The sequence below is a fragment of the Sus scrofa genome, chromosome 3 (assembly GCF_054392235.1).
Source record: "Sus scrofa isolate SSC_HxYL_T2T_F1_AM1 chromosome 3, Sscrofa_HxYL_maternal_Yorkshire_Landrace_v2.0, whole genome shotgun sequence".
In the NCBI taxonomy this organism is placed as follows: domain Eukaryota; kingdom Metazoa; phylum Chordata; class Mammalia; order Artiodactyla; family Suidae; genus Sus; species Sus scrofa.
In genome coordinates, this window is record NC_139385.1 from 15,833,270 (window position 1) to 15,845,895 (window position 12,626).

General features: G+C 46.9%; 1 protein-coding gene across 3 annotated transcripts in view; it reads right to left on the bottom strand.

Moving 5' to 3' along the window:
- The window catches only part of TYW1 (tRNA-yW synthesizing protein 1 homolog (S. cerevisiae)), a 254,780-nt gene that overhangs the window by 58,639 nt on the left and 183,515 nt on the right, over window positions 1–12,626 (bottom strand). The window contains exon 17 of one of the 3 annotated variants that reach the window (XR_014840298.1): window positions 2,213–4,761. The exons of the other annotated variants lie outside the window; for them this stretch is intronic. The gene's annotated coding sequence lies outside the window, so the exon portion shown is untranslated. Of the gene's footprint in view, window positions 1–2,212; window positions 4,762–12,626 lie in introns of those variants that run through there. 3 annotated transcript variants of the gene reach the window in all.

Below are 12,626 nucleotides of genomic sequence, written 5' to 3' on the forward strand. Positions count from 1 at the left end.
AATAATTGCTTCAATGTCCTATCTGCTAATTCTAACATCTTTGTCAGTTCTGCATTCCTTTTGATTATTGATTTTTCTTCTTATTGTGGGTTATATTTTCCTGCTTCTTTGCATGCCTGGTAGTTTTTTACTGGGTACCAGACGCTGAATTTTCCTTGTTGGGTGATGCCTATTTTTAAATTCTTATAAATATTCTTGAGGGTTTGTTTATTTTGTTCTGAGACACAGCTATATGGTAATAGTTTTATCCATTTGGATCTTTTTTTTTTTTTAATTTTTTTTTTTTCTGTCTTTTGTCTTTTTGTTGTTGTTGTTGCTATTTCTTGGGCCGCTCCCGCGGCATATGGAGATTCCCAGGCTAGGGGTCGAATCGGAGCTGTAGCCACCGGCCTACGCCAGAGCCACAGCAACGCGGGATCCGAGCCGCGTCTGCAACCCACACCACAGCTCACGGCAACGCCGGATCATTAACCCACTGAGCAAGGGCAGGGACTGAACCCGCAACCTCATGGTTCCTAGTCGGATTCGTTAACCACTGCGCCACGACGGGAACTCCCATTTGGATCTTGATATTAATATTTCTTAGGTGGCCCAGAGCAGTAATTAGAGTTAATTATTCTACTGAGGAAAGACACTTTGAGTATCTACTAAATGTCCCAGGAATTATGAGGTTTTCTTTTCTTTCATTCTTTTCTTTCTTTTTTTTTAATGGTCACACCCACAACATAGGAAATTCAGGGATTGAATCTGAGCCACAGCAAACTATGCTGAAGCTACAGCAAGGTTGGATCCTTCAACCCACTTTGCCAAGCCAGAGATCGAACCTGCACCTCTGCAGTGACCCAAGCCATCACAGTCGGATTCTTAACCCACTGGACCACAGCAGGAATTCCTCATGAGGTTTTCTATTCTGAGTGGTAGGTGCAAGCTTTAGTCCCAGCCTCTGTGAAGGTCAAGCATTATTATCTCTATTCTTTTCAGATAGTTCTTTTACCAGTCTTGAGTAGTTTCCTCAATCCAGGCACCAGTCAATACTCAGCTGAATACTGAGGGGCTTTTCCCTCTGCAGATCTCAAATCCTCTGTGTGGCTTTCACCACTCTGGTGCCCAATCCTCTGAATTTTAGCCACTTTCACCACCCCCACCTCAAACTGTCAGTTATCTCTCCTCAGCTCAGGGAGTCTACCAGGCTCTGCCTGGCTTTCCCTTCCCTGTGACAATGCCTGGATACTCTCTCAAAGGAGTATCCAGGCAGTTAGAGGGCCCAACTCATTTTTTTTTTTATTTTTAAGGGATCTGTCATTTTTCAAAACATCTCCAGTGTTTTGAAAATTATATATATTATATGTAATTCCATATAAATATATTGTTAATAATATAATTACATAATATAATATACTGATGATATAATTAATAATATAGCCTATATATGAATATTTTATATATAATATATATTATGTATATTACATAATATATAATAATATATATGCAGAGACATATATATACATAAAGAGAAAGAGAGAGGGTTGGTTGGTTATTTAAGGCGGGATAGCAAATCTGATTTCTGTTAGTCCACCTTGACCAGAAGTGAAAGTCCTATACTTTCATGAGTGAGAGAGAAAGGGGTGATCTTATACGTGGCCTGCAAAATAGGCAAATACCTACAGCTTCTCTTACCTATGTCACCATTGTTTACATTAATGGCAGTGATGTCACCATTGTTAACTATCATTAATAATTTTGATCATGAATCATCACAGATTTTGAAATTTTTCACTACACTAATTAAAACATTTTTAAAATCTATGCATTCAGCCACATTAAAAATAAAGAACTGAAGAAAGTTTAAGAAGTGCTGTCTACAAAGACGTTGTGTATACGCTACATTGATCTGTGATCATTTAGCGTAACGTGAACGTGAACTGTTACTAGACCAAATACAATCATGATGCAAATGAAACTCTCCACAAAGGCACTATGGGAAAAACATATGTAAATCTGTAACTCATATCCTTTTTTACAATACAATAAGATTCATTTATGCTGCCTCTTCACTATGTAGAGTAAGTCTAAAATAAAATTTAATGTTTTTATCTTTTTATTACCACCAGCTATTTTTTACTTCATAGCCTTCCTTCATTCAATAAATATTCATTGATTGACTACGACTGTACTATGCTAAGTAGACTTCCTTATAAAACACCAAATTTAATTATTTTAATGGCTACTTTAATTACAAAGTTATCAAATGCATCTGGGGCAACTTTTTTTTTTTTTTTTTTGCTTCTAAAAAAAAAAATTCCGGCTTTAAAATCCAGGGATATGCATGGGAGTGAGGTGCACAGGTGCACAGCATGCATGCATCACGTGTAAGCATCGTGCATAATCATCATCGACCTGGCTGTATCTCTGTTTGCTTCTTGATGTGGGTCAGGGATGGCTAAAGACCTGCAGGGACAGATAAGCTCGGAAGAATGTCATAAGAAAAGATGAGCAGGCACAGGAGAAGGATCAAAAGAGGAGGTCTTAAAGCTTTGACGCACAAGACAAAGGCAGGAGAAGCTTCTTTGGACGTTGACACTGGGAAAGAACCCCCACCCACTCAACCCCAAGGCAGGTGAATGAGAAAGTAAGACCACCATGGAGGGCAGCTGGAGCATGAGTTCAAGGTCAAGTACTCTGGAAGTTGCTGGAGGTTCGAGGACCCAAGTGTCACTCCCCTCTTTCTCCAAGACTCCAGCTGATAAGAGGACACACACAATTGTGAGGTGGGGTGAGGCGTGGCAAGTGGGCATGAGAGGATCATCCTTATTAATGGGCCAGATAGTACCCATGATTCCAAAGAACAGGCCTTCCTGCGGAACTCTGTTGGCACATGTGTCTGGGGCCAGATTCCTGCTGGGTCTCCTCTTACCCTGCCAGCTTCATGGAGGATCACGGGCTGGCCTCCCACACTCAGTTACCCCCTCAAAAATGGGCCCCTGTCCTGACTCAGGTGTATTTCCTCATGGGAGCCCATGGTCTTTCCCACCCACCCACAAGGGAGCCGGGCTGGAGAGACGTGGTAGGGTATTTTTTGCTTCGGAAGCACAGTGACTCAGCCCTGGTGATGTGGCTCAAAGCCTGCTGGGTTCTGAGGGCACATCGGCCACCCCTGCACAGGTGACTCACCAAGGGCACGGCGGGAAAGGTGCGGAGGTTTTCACCCCAACACTCCTCCTCCGGGACACAGACCAGAGGGCATCTCCCCTTTGGAAACATACGGGGGGAGAAAGGACACACGACTCCCCCTTTCCCAGAAAGAATCATGATAGCGTCTCCAACTCCCATTCAAGACACATTTGCTGAGTACCTGTGGTCCCGGCCCTCCGGGGCTTGGATTTCTGCCACAATCTTGTCTGTAAATACTCTTAGCAGAAGTCAGAAAAGCAGAGTTGGGAGCTTTTTTGTTTTGTAACTCTCATTTTCCTTATAATAGTTTCCTCACAGCTTAAACCTGATGTCCTGTGAAGTTGAGGGATCAGGCCCAGGACAGTCTAATCTCAGGGAAGCGCCTCTCTCTATTAAAGAGGCTGAATCCCATCGAGCTGGCTCACCTGCTGGAACCACTTCTGGGCTGTTTGCCTCAGGGGAGCCTCTTGAAAGAGACTTTATTTGATGTTCCTGAAAACTGGAAGGAACAAAAAGACAGGGGGTGGGGGGTGGCGCTAGAGTGCGCCCCAGGGGGCAGTGAAGGGGGGAGGGGATGTGGGGGGGAGGCGCCCTGTGTGTGGTGGGGGCTGGTCCAGGTTACAACCTCAGGCTGCAGCTCCAACCTGGGGAGGGAGGGCTACCTGGCTACTTCGTGGTAGAGTCTGGCTTCATTCCCTGCGGGGGCGCCACAAAGCCCCTTCCTCAGCACCGCCCCCCCCAACTCCAGGGCTGCTGAGATGCACACCCCAATGTCCTTACTGTACACTGCAGGTAGCAGGCAGCCCACCCAAGCCTGAGCCCCCACTGTCCCAACCTCTTGGTTCCTAGCCCCGGCTCTCTGGATAGCCCCATGGGATCATCTCAGATACAGTCAACTTGCTTGGGTATTTGCATTTTTTTGTTTGTCTTTATAGGGCCACGTGGAAGTTCCAGCATATGGAAGTTCCCAGGCTAGGGGTTGAATCGGAGCTACAGCTGCCAGCCTACACCACAGCTCATGGCAATGCCAGATCCTTAATTCACTGAATGGGGCCAGGGATTGAACCCACATCCTCAAGGATGCTAGTCGGGTTCCTTACGGCTGAGCCACCATGGGAACTCCCTGGGTCTTTGCTTTTTAGACAAAGGAATTTCTGGTAAAGCTTTGAGAGATTAGGGACTGAAGAAAGATTGAAAAAGAGACTTCTCCCTGCCAAGCAGAAGGAGACCTGCCACATTGATAGAGTGTCTTAGAGTTCTCCAAAAACGGAATCTCTACAGCGTGACATTCTGCAGAGATCTGACAGCCAAGAACACCTGAGGGCTTGGCGGGGGGTGGAGGGGGTCCGGCAGGTAGAAGACCTCCAGAAACCCCACAGCGGGCACCGCACTTACGCAAGGCTGAAACAAAACTGAAACTGTGCAGACAAAAAGACTGGCAGAGAAGATCCCCAAATGTTAGGGAATGAGATTACACACGACAAGGCCCCTGGAGTCGGCCAGACTTGGATTTCAATCTCAGCTCTGCCACTGACCGGCTGCGCTGCCTCGGGCAGGTTGTCAAACGTCTCCAAACCTCAGTTTTCATCTCTGCAGAAGGAAAGAGCGCATCCTTCAGAGAGCTGTTGTGAAAACGACATTACGTAATATGGGCAATTACACAGCAGAGTGCCTCGTACTTAAAATAATGCGCAAAAATTGGAAACCATTGACTGTTGTGGTTTCTAAGTGGTGAGACGATGGGTAACTTATTCCTCTTATTTTCTTGCATCAGGCTCGCTTTGTACAATGAACGTGCATTACATAGGCTGAATCACAGCTCAACCCTGCGACATCTCGGCTGATTCAATGAGGCTCCTCACAGGGGTCTCCAGACCAGCCGAGTGCAAACCATGCTTCTGCTGGAGGAACCTCTGCAATGGGACCAGCGGGATAACAGGAACCAGAGGACCAGACAGGAAGATTACTGCAGTCACCTGCCTTGTCGCCCTCTCGTTAAGCGACCAAAGACCCTGAAAGAACACCGAGCATCATTAGGTGCAAGGAGCCAGAAAACACTGAGATGCTCTTTCAAGCAATCGGCTTGATGATGCTCTAAGTTATATTCCTTTCCTGCAAATGTCACATGAGGGGCAGAATGTTCCTCTTGTCTAAGACATGGGACAAACCATGGAGGCCAGACAAGAGGCTCGAGCCGTCGAAGGCAGCTTCTCTGGAGTCCTGTCATGCTCCCAGCCTCCCCGCTCCTGGTGAGCACAGAGGCTCAGGCACCTAAGCTGGGCAGGAGGCAAAGGAGCCAAAGCCTTTAAAACTACAGCGACTTCAAACAGGAAAGAGGCAAGTGCAGATGGACCACCTTTTCGGTTGGCTCTTCAATAGGTGGACTACGTTTGTTCCCAAGAGTGTAAACCAATAGCTCATGGAGTTTAGAACTGACAATGACCTAAGCCTTGATTCTCATGTGAACTTCCATTGACTGACATACGCAAGGTCGGCGAGAACGCAGGGAGTGATCTTGGTTAACTCAAACAGCAGAGCCAGGACGAGATGCCAAAGCTCCTAATTCCCTGCCAGGGGTGCTTTCTCTAAAGACGGATTTTGTTTTGCCTCAAATTGCTGTACTGGCTCCGGAGAGGGTCAGCTTCCTGGAGGTGCTGACTCCCAAGGGCCGAGGTGCAAACTGGAAGAAGGCAGATCTTGGATGCAAGTTGGGTCGGAATTAGAAGCAAAGCCTCGCCACCTGTCTCGTCCTGGGGCTGCACTTGCAGACCCCCAGCAAATGCCAGCAGGGCTTAGAGGACACGGAGCCAACATCCACTCACTGGTCCCGCGGCTCCAGTAGTAGAACTGGTGATTAGCATGAGAACACTGACTCTCTCCCTAGCCTGGTCATTATCTGTGAATGGGGACAACAGATGAGCCCCTCACAATACCATGGCAATGATCAGAAAACAGCCTGACTGCCAGGCTCTGGAACAACCATGTCTCTACATAGGTCCTTGCTGGCAGGTGCTATCCAGGTGCCTGGACCATGGTATGGTCCGTCCTTGGAAAGTCCGTCACGGATGACCTAACACATTTTCAGAGCCCACACCAGGGGGTTAAATAAGAGGAGCATAAAAATTTAGCCAAACGTTATTCATTATCTTTTAAAGCTTTGCGATACAATTCACATACCACACTATTCACCCAGGAAAAGTGTCCAACTCAATGGTGTTTAATAGATTCGCATAATTTTACAGTCCTCACCACAACCTAACTTTAGAGCATTTTTATCAACCCCCCCAAAAGAAATTCCTTGTCCCTTAGCTGTCGTCTCCTGCCCTAGGCAGGCGCTAATCTTCTGTCTCCATTGATTGCCCACCTTGGACATTTCATAGAAATGGACTCACAAGAGTTCCCGTCATGGCTCAGCGGAAACGAATCTGCCTGGCATCCATGAGGACGTGGGTTCGATTCCTGGCCTTGCTCAGTGGGTTAAGGATCCGGTGTTGCTGTGAGCTGTGGTGTAGGTCACAGATGCAGCTTGGATCCTTTGTTGCTGTGGCTGTGGGGTAGGGCGGCAACTACAGCTCTGATTTGACCTCTAGCCTAAGAACCTCCATATACCATGGGTGTGGCCCTAAAAAAGCCAAAAAAAAAAAAAAAAAAAAAAAAAAAAAAAGAAAAGAAAAGAAAAGAAATGGACTCACAATATGTGGTCCGTTGTAACTGGCCTCTTTCACTTAGCAGAAATGTTTTCAAGGTTCGCTTATGCTCTGGATTAATTCTTCTTCTCATGGTTCTTACAGCCTCTTCTCTAGATCCTGCAGGGCTTTCTGGGCCAAAAGCCTCAAACATTTTGATTACTGTTGGAAATCGGAATGAAAAGAAAGTCTATATATCCAAACTCGTTGTGTGCTGATGGAGGTGGCATTGCATAATTTCTAGGATGAGGTGAATCAATTTGTATATCTAGACCAACAGCCACTAGATATTCTGGCTTCAGACATGCTTAACTGTGTTTTGCGGGTGTCATTTTCTGGTCCTATATAAATCTAGGGCTTATTGCAGGAAATAATTATCCTCCAAATCACAGAGCCATGGAATTTGGGAAAACTCCCCATCTCAACAGAGGAATGTTCCTTTCTTTTTTTTTTTTTTTTTTTTTTTTTTTGCCTTTTCTAGGGCATATGGAGATTCCCAGGCTGGGGTCCAATTAGAGCTGTAGCTGCCGGCCTACACCACAGCCAAAGCCACGCAGGAGCAGAGCCGTGTCTGTGATCTACACCACAGCTCACGGCAACGCTGGATCCTTAACCCCCTGAGTGAGGCCAGGGATCAAACCTGCAACCTCATGGTTCCTAGTCGGATTCATTAACCACTGAGCCACAATGGGAACTCCAAATGTTCCCTTTTTTAAAAATTCAGTGAATTTTATTATATTGAGAGTTGTATGACCAGCGTCACAACGTAATCTTAGAATATCTCTGTCCCAAAGCCCCAGTCCATCCCTCCCCCTCAACCTGTCCCCTTTGGTAACCGTAAGTTTTTCAAAGTCGTGAGTCTGTGGCTTCAACAGATGAATTTCCATGCATCTCAGGGATGCACCACACTGCCCTCTGCTGAGCCGTGTGTCCGGAAGACTGAACATCACAAGCCTATGAAGAGACGACAGAGGGCCAAGGGACCTGTTCCTGACAGACGCACCTTTCCTTGTTCATTATTCAAAAACCACCTAAAGGCCCCCTACACTGGGTAAGGCACTGAGCTGGTAATAACATCAACATGGGACAGTGATCCTTGTCCCCCAGAACATCCTTGACCAGAGGAGAAGGTTTTTTTCAATCACATGCTGGGACTCCTGCTCAACAGAAACTCCCCAACCTCAGGGATTCACTGGACCTGGACACTGCCCAGAACACCTGCTCTGGTGCCGTGTCAAGGGCAACCCACAGGGAGAGGGTAAAATGTGAAAGCAGCATATGGATCCTTAGAGCCAAGAGAACCCCAGAGTCCACAGTCCCACATCTCAAACTATGTGTAACAAATCACCAAAAACAAAACAAAACAAAACAAAAAAACCCTATATGGCTCAGTGGTTAACGAATCCGACTAGGAACCATGAGGTTGCAGGTTCGGTCCCTGCCCTTGCTCAGTGGGTTAAGGATCCGGCATTGTTGTGAGCTGTGATGTAGTTTGCAGACGCAGCTCGGATCCCACGTTGCTGTGGCTCTGGCATAGACTGGCGGCTACAGCTCTGATGAGATCCCTAGCCTGGGAACCTCCATATGCCATGGGAGCAGGCCAAGAAATGGCAAAAAGACAAAACAAACAAACAAAAAAACCCTATATGGCTTAAAACAATATTAGTAATTTATTATCTCAAAGTTGCCATGTCAGGAGCAACTCAGTGGGTTGGTCTGGTTCTGGGTCTGGGCCTCTCTCCTCTCTCTCTGTTTCCTTTTTGTCTTTTTAGGGTTGCACCTGCGGCATATGCAAGTTCCCAGGCTAGGGGTTGAACCAGCCACAGCAACACCAGATCTGAGCCACATCTGCAACCTAATCCACAGCTTGTGGCAACGCTGGATCTTTAACCCACTGAGTGAGAACAGGGATCAAACCTACATCCTCACAGAGACGACATCGGGTCCTTAACCCACTCAGCCACAACAGGAACTCCCCTGACTATTGTTTGTTTCTTCATCGTACTTAGGGCCTCAAGATTCATTTGAGTTATATGTTTATCAGTGACTGACATGTATTTTCCTGCTGTAGAAGGAAAAACCTTATAACCGGGGCGGGGGGGGGGGGGTGTCAGAATACTACACTCTCCTTGCTGAATTGCACTTAAATACAGTGACGGGAGATGCTCGGCTTTGAAAGCTTCAGAATATTTTGTGAATAAAATCTGAAAATAGGAGTTCCCGTCGTGGCGCAGCGGTTAACGAATCCGACTAGGAACCATGAGGTTGCGGGTTCGGTCCCTGCCCTTGCTCAGTGGGTTAACGATCTGGCGTTGCCATGAGCTGTGGTGTAGGTTCCAGACGCGGCTCGGATTCCGCGTTGCTGTGGCTCTGGCATAGGCCTGTGGCTACAGCTTCGATTCGACCCCTAGCCTGGGAACCTCCATATGCCGTGGGAGCGGCCCAAGAAATAGCAAAAAAAAAAAAAAAAAAAAAAGACAAAAAAAAAATCTGAAAATAAAGGTATAATTTTTTAAATATCTGAGCCCTTTGACGTATTTTCCAAACTGTGACATCCTCCCCACCTATTACGTATATGTGTGCGTGTGCGCACATAAATTATGTAATACCTGTTATACATAGTTATAATTCAGACACATTATCGTCTTATTAACTATTAGACACACTCGAAACTTTAAAATATATTCCCCCATTCTCACTCCACAAAGCAAATACTTTCAGCATTTTCACATGATGCATATTTATCCTACTATCTCTTGATTGTTTTAGGGTTTTGTCAGGTTTTTTTGTTGTTGTTGTTTTGTCTTTTTAGGGCTGCACCCATGGCATATAGATATTCCCAGGCTAGGGGTCTAATTGGAGCTGCAGCTGCCGGCCTACAACACAGCCACAGCCACAGCCACACGGGATCCGAGCCACCCCTTCGACCTACACCACAGCTCACGGCAACGCCAGATCCTTAACCCACCAAGCGCAGTCAGGGATTGAACCTGCAACCTCATGGTTCCTAGTCAGATTCATTTCTGCTGTGCCACAACAGGAACTCCTCTTAATTGTTTTAAATATTAACTTAATTTTGAAGTTGGGGATTTAACTTCCTTATAAACCTTCCCTCGTTTTGTTATAATTTGATCGATATTCAGGACTTCTATAAGTGTTATTCGGGGCTGAGTGGTTTACTCTGGAAGCAGTTTCTCTTACACAGCATCACCTTGGATTAATCACGATTGTCTCATTATTTCCTCTGCTTTTCTCCACCTATTGGTAATGGTACACAAACGTATAACTCTGGCGGTGAGATATTCCCAGTAGCAGGTGGAAGCCAAAGACAGGGATGCTATACCATTCACTGTGTTCCTTTGTACTGAACCCCCTATTTTCACTGCAGTACCCTGGCCCAGGGCCCCCGAGTCCAGATTCCACTTAGATCAAGCTTCTCAAAGAGGAGCCCTGCAAGCTTCTGCTAAGGTGGACAGAGTCACCGTGGCTACAAGGTTTTGTTTGGGGGTATTTATTTATTTATGTCGTTTTAGGAGCACACCCGTGGCATATGGAGGTCTCCAAGCTGTAGCTGCCGGCCTACGCCACAGCCACAGCCACGCAGGATCCTTAACCCACTGAGTGAAGCCAGAGACCGAACCTGCATCCTCATGGATGCTAGTCAGGTTCATTTCGGGTTCACAACGTGAACTCCGTTTTTTTTTTTTTTTTTTTTTTGATAAGTATGATTTTGTTTTATTTTTAAAGTTTTATTTATTTATTTATTTATTTAAAGTCTAGTTGATTTACGATGTTGTGAGAATTTCTGCTGGCACCAAAGTGACTCCGTTATTCATGGATGGACACGCATCCATCTCCCTTCAGATTCTCTTCCCATAGATTCCATCCACAGCTCCAAGCTGGAGGAAAGACATGCACATCAACTTCTCATAGACTTTCCACCAACCTCCTATTTCTGTTTTTTTTTTTTTCTTTTTGGCCGTGCCTGTGGGGTGCAGAAGTTCCTGGGCCAGGGATCAAACCCACAACATGGCAATGACAACGCTGGGTCCTTAACCACTAGGTCACCAGGGAACTTCCTAACCCTCCTCATTTGAACCGGAGCTGTATCCCCACTTTCAGAGATACCTGCGGTCTCCTGGAGTTCAGACAGGCAACTCCCTGCCACATGCAGCCTTTCCCCTCTGAGTTTCTGTTTTCTTCAGTTTGCTAAGTTCTCTTCCATTTGCTCTCCTTATTTTCAGCTTCCCGTACTTGGTTTCTATCACGACGTCCCTGGAAAACCCATGCATCGAGGACCAGTAACCTTCTCCAAGTCTGCGTCCCAATCGATGATAGGAAGCAGTCACGGTCTTCTCCGCGGCACCCGGCTGCGAATCCCCAGGCCCCGTCTCAGCCCCCTGCCTTGCTGGGAGGGTCTCGGAGGGCCGATGGCCGGAGCCGAGGATGTGCTGGAACTACTGGTGCTTGACCCGAGCTGTCCCTCGAGGTGGCCATGTGTTTGTTGGTTTATTAATGGCTCCTGCAGTATGGCACCAAAACCTATTTTTCATCCTTTGTGTCACTCCTCCTATTTCCAAGAGTTCTAGAAACATATCTAATCACCCACAGAGCGGATGAAGGAGGGAGAACAGGGGACAGTAGGCAGAGGGGCTGTTGTCCCACTGTGTCCTGACTCTCCATTAGGGAGCTCCCTACCCCTCACGCACATGACTGTGTGCCCAGTGGGGAGACCCCCGTGCTGGGGTGAACCCCTTGGGAGGCCACGATTGAGGCCTGGGCTGAGACCTTCAGCCACATAAAGCTAAAGATGTTTTATTTTTATTTATTTATTTATTTATTTATTTATTTATTTATTTTTAGGGCCGAATCTGAGGCATATGTAGGTTCCCGGGCTAGGGGTCCAATCGGAGCTACAGCTGCCAGTCTACACCACAGCCACAGCAATACCAGATCCGAGCCGCATCTGGGACCTACACCACAGCTCACGGCAACATTGGCTCCTTAACCCACTGAGCAAGGCCGGGGATCAAACCCGCAACCTCATGGTTCCTAGTCAGATTCGTTTTCACTGTGCAATGATGGGAACTCCTGTTTTTATTTATTTATTTATTTATTACAATTTTTTTTAATGGCCCCTACCTGTGGCATATGGAAGTTCCCAGGCCAGGGACTGAATCCCTGAGCTGCTGCTGTGACCTATACCACAGCTACGGCAACGCCAGATCCTTTAACCCACTGCATCGGGCCAGGGATTGAGCCCAGGCCTCCGCAGGGACACAAGCCTCTGCAATTGGCTTCTTAACCCATGGAGCCACAGCAGGAGCGCCAAAGGTTAAGGTTATGACGGCAATCGGATGGCTCTGCTGGACTCGATGGGTCATAACTCTGCCGTGTCTCCGATCTTCTTACCCGCTCCCGGATAAGTCCATTCTCATGATGAAATATTACTCCACAAGCCCAGCTGGCAGATGGATGAGGAAACTCACAAGACTGACGCCAGTGAGTCCTTTGAAGTGGCTCCAAACACAGGCTTTGTAAAAATGGATGTTGTCGCTGTTTCAAGGTTTCAAGGTTGGCAGCATGATTTTCTTTTGTAACATCGGTCCTCCCTGGGTACCAGGGATTCCTTTGGCTCTGTCCGCAAACGAATTTCTTGCTTCCTCCCCGGACAGCACCCGACGCTCCCCTTTCCCTCCACCTCTTCCCACACACACGTGGAGCATGCGGGGTCTCGGCCCATAGCTCTGAAAGCCGGGGTGACACCAG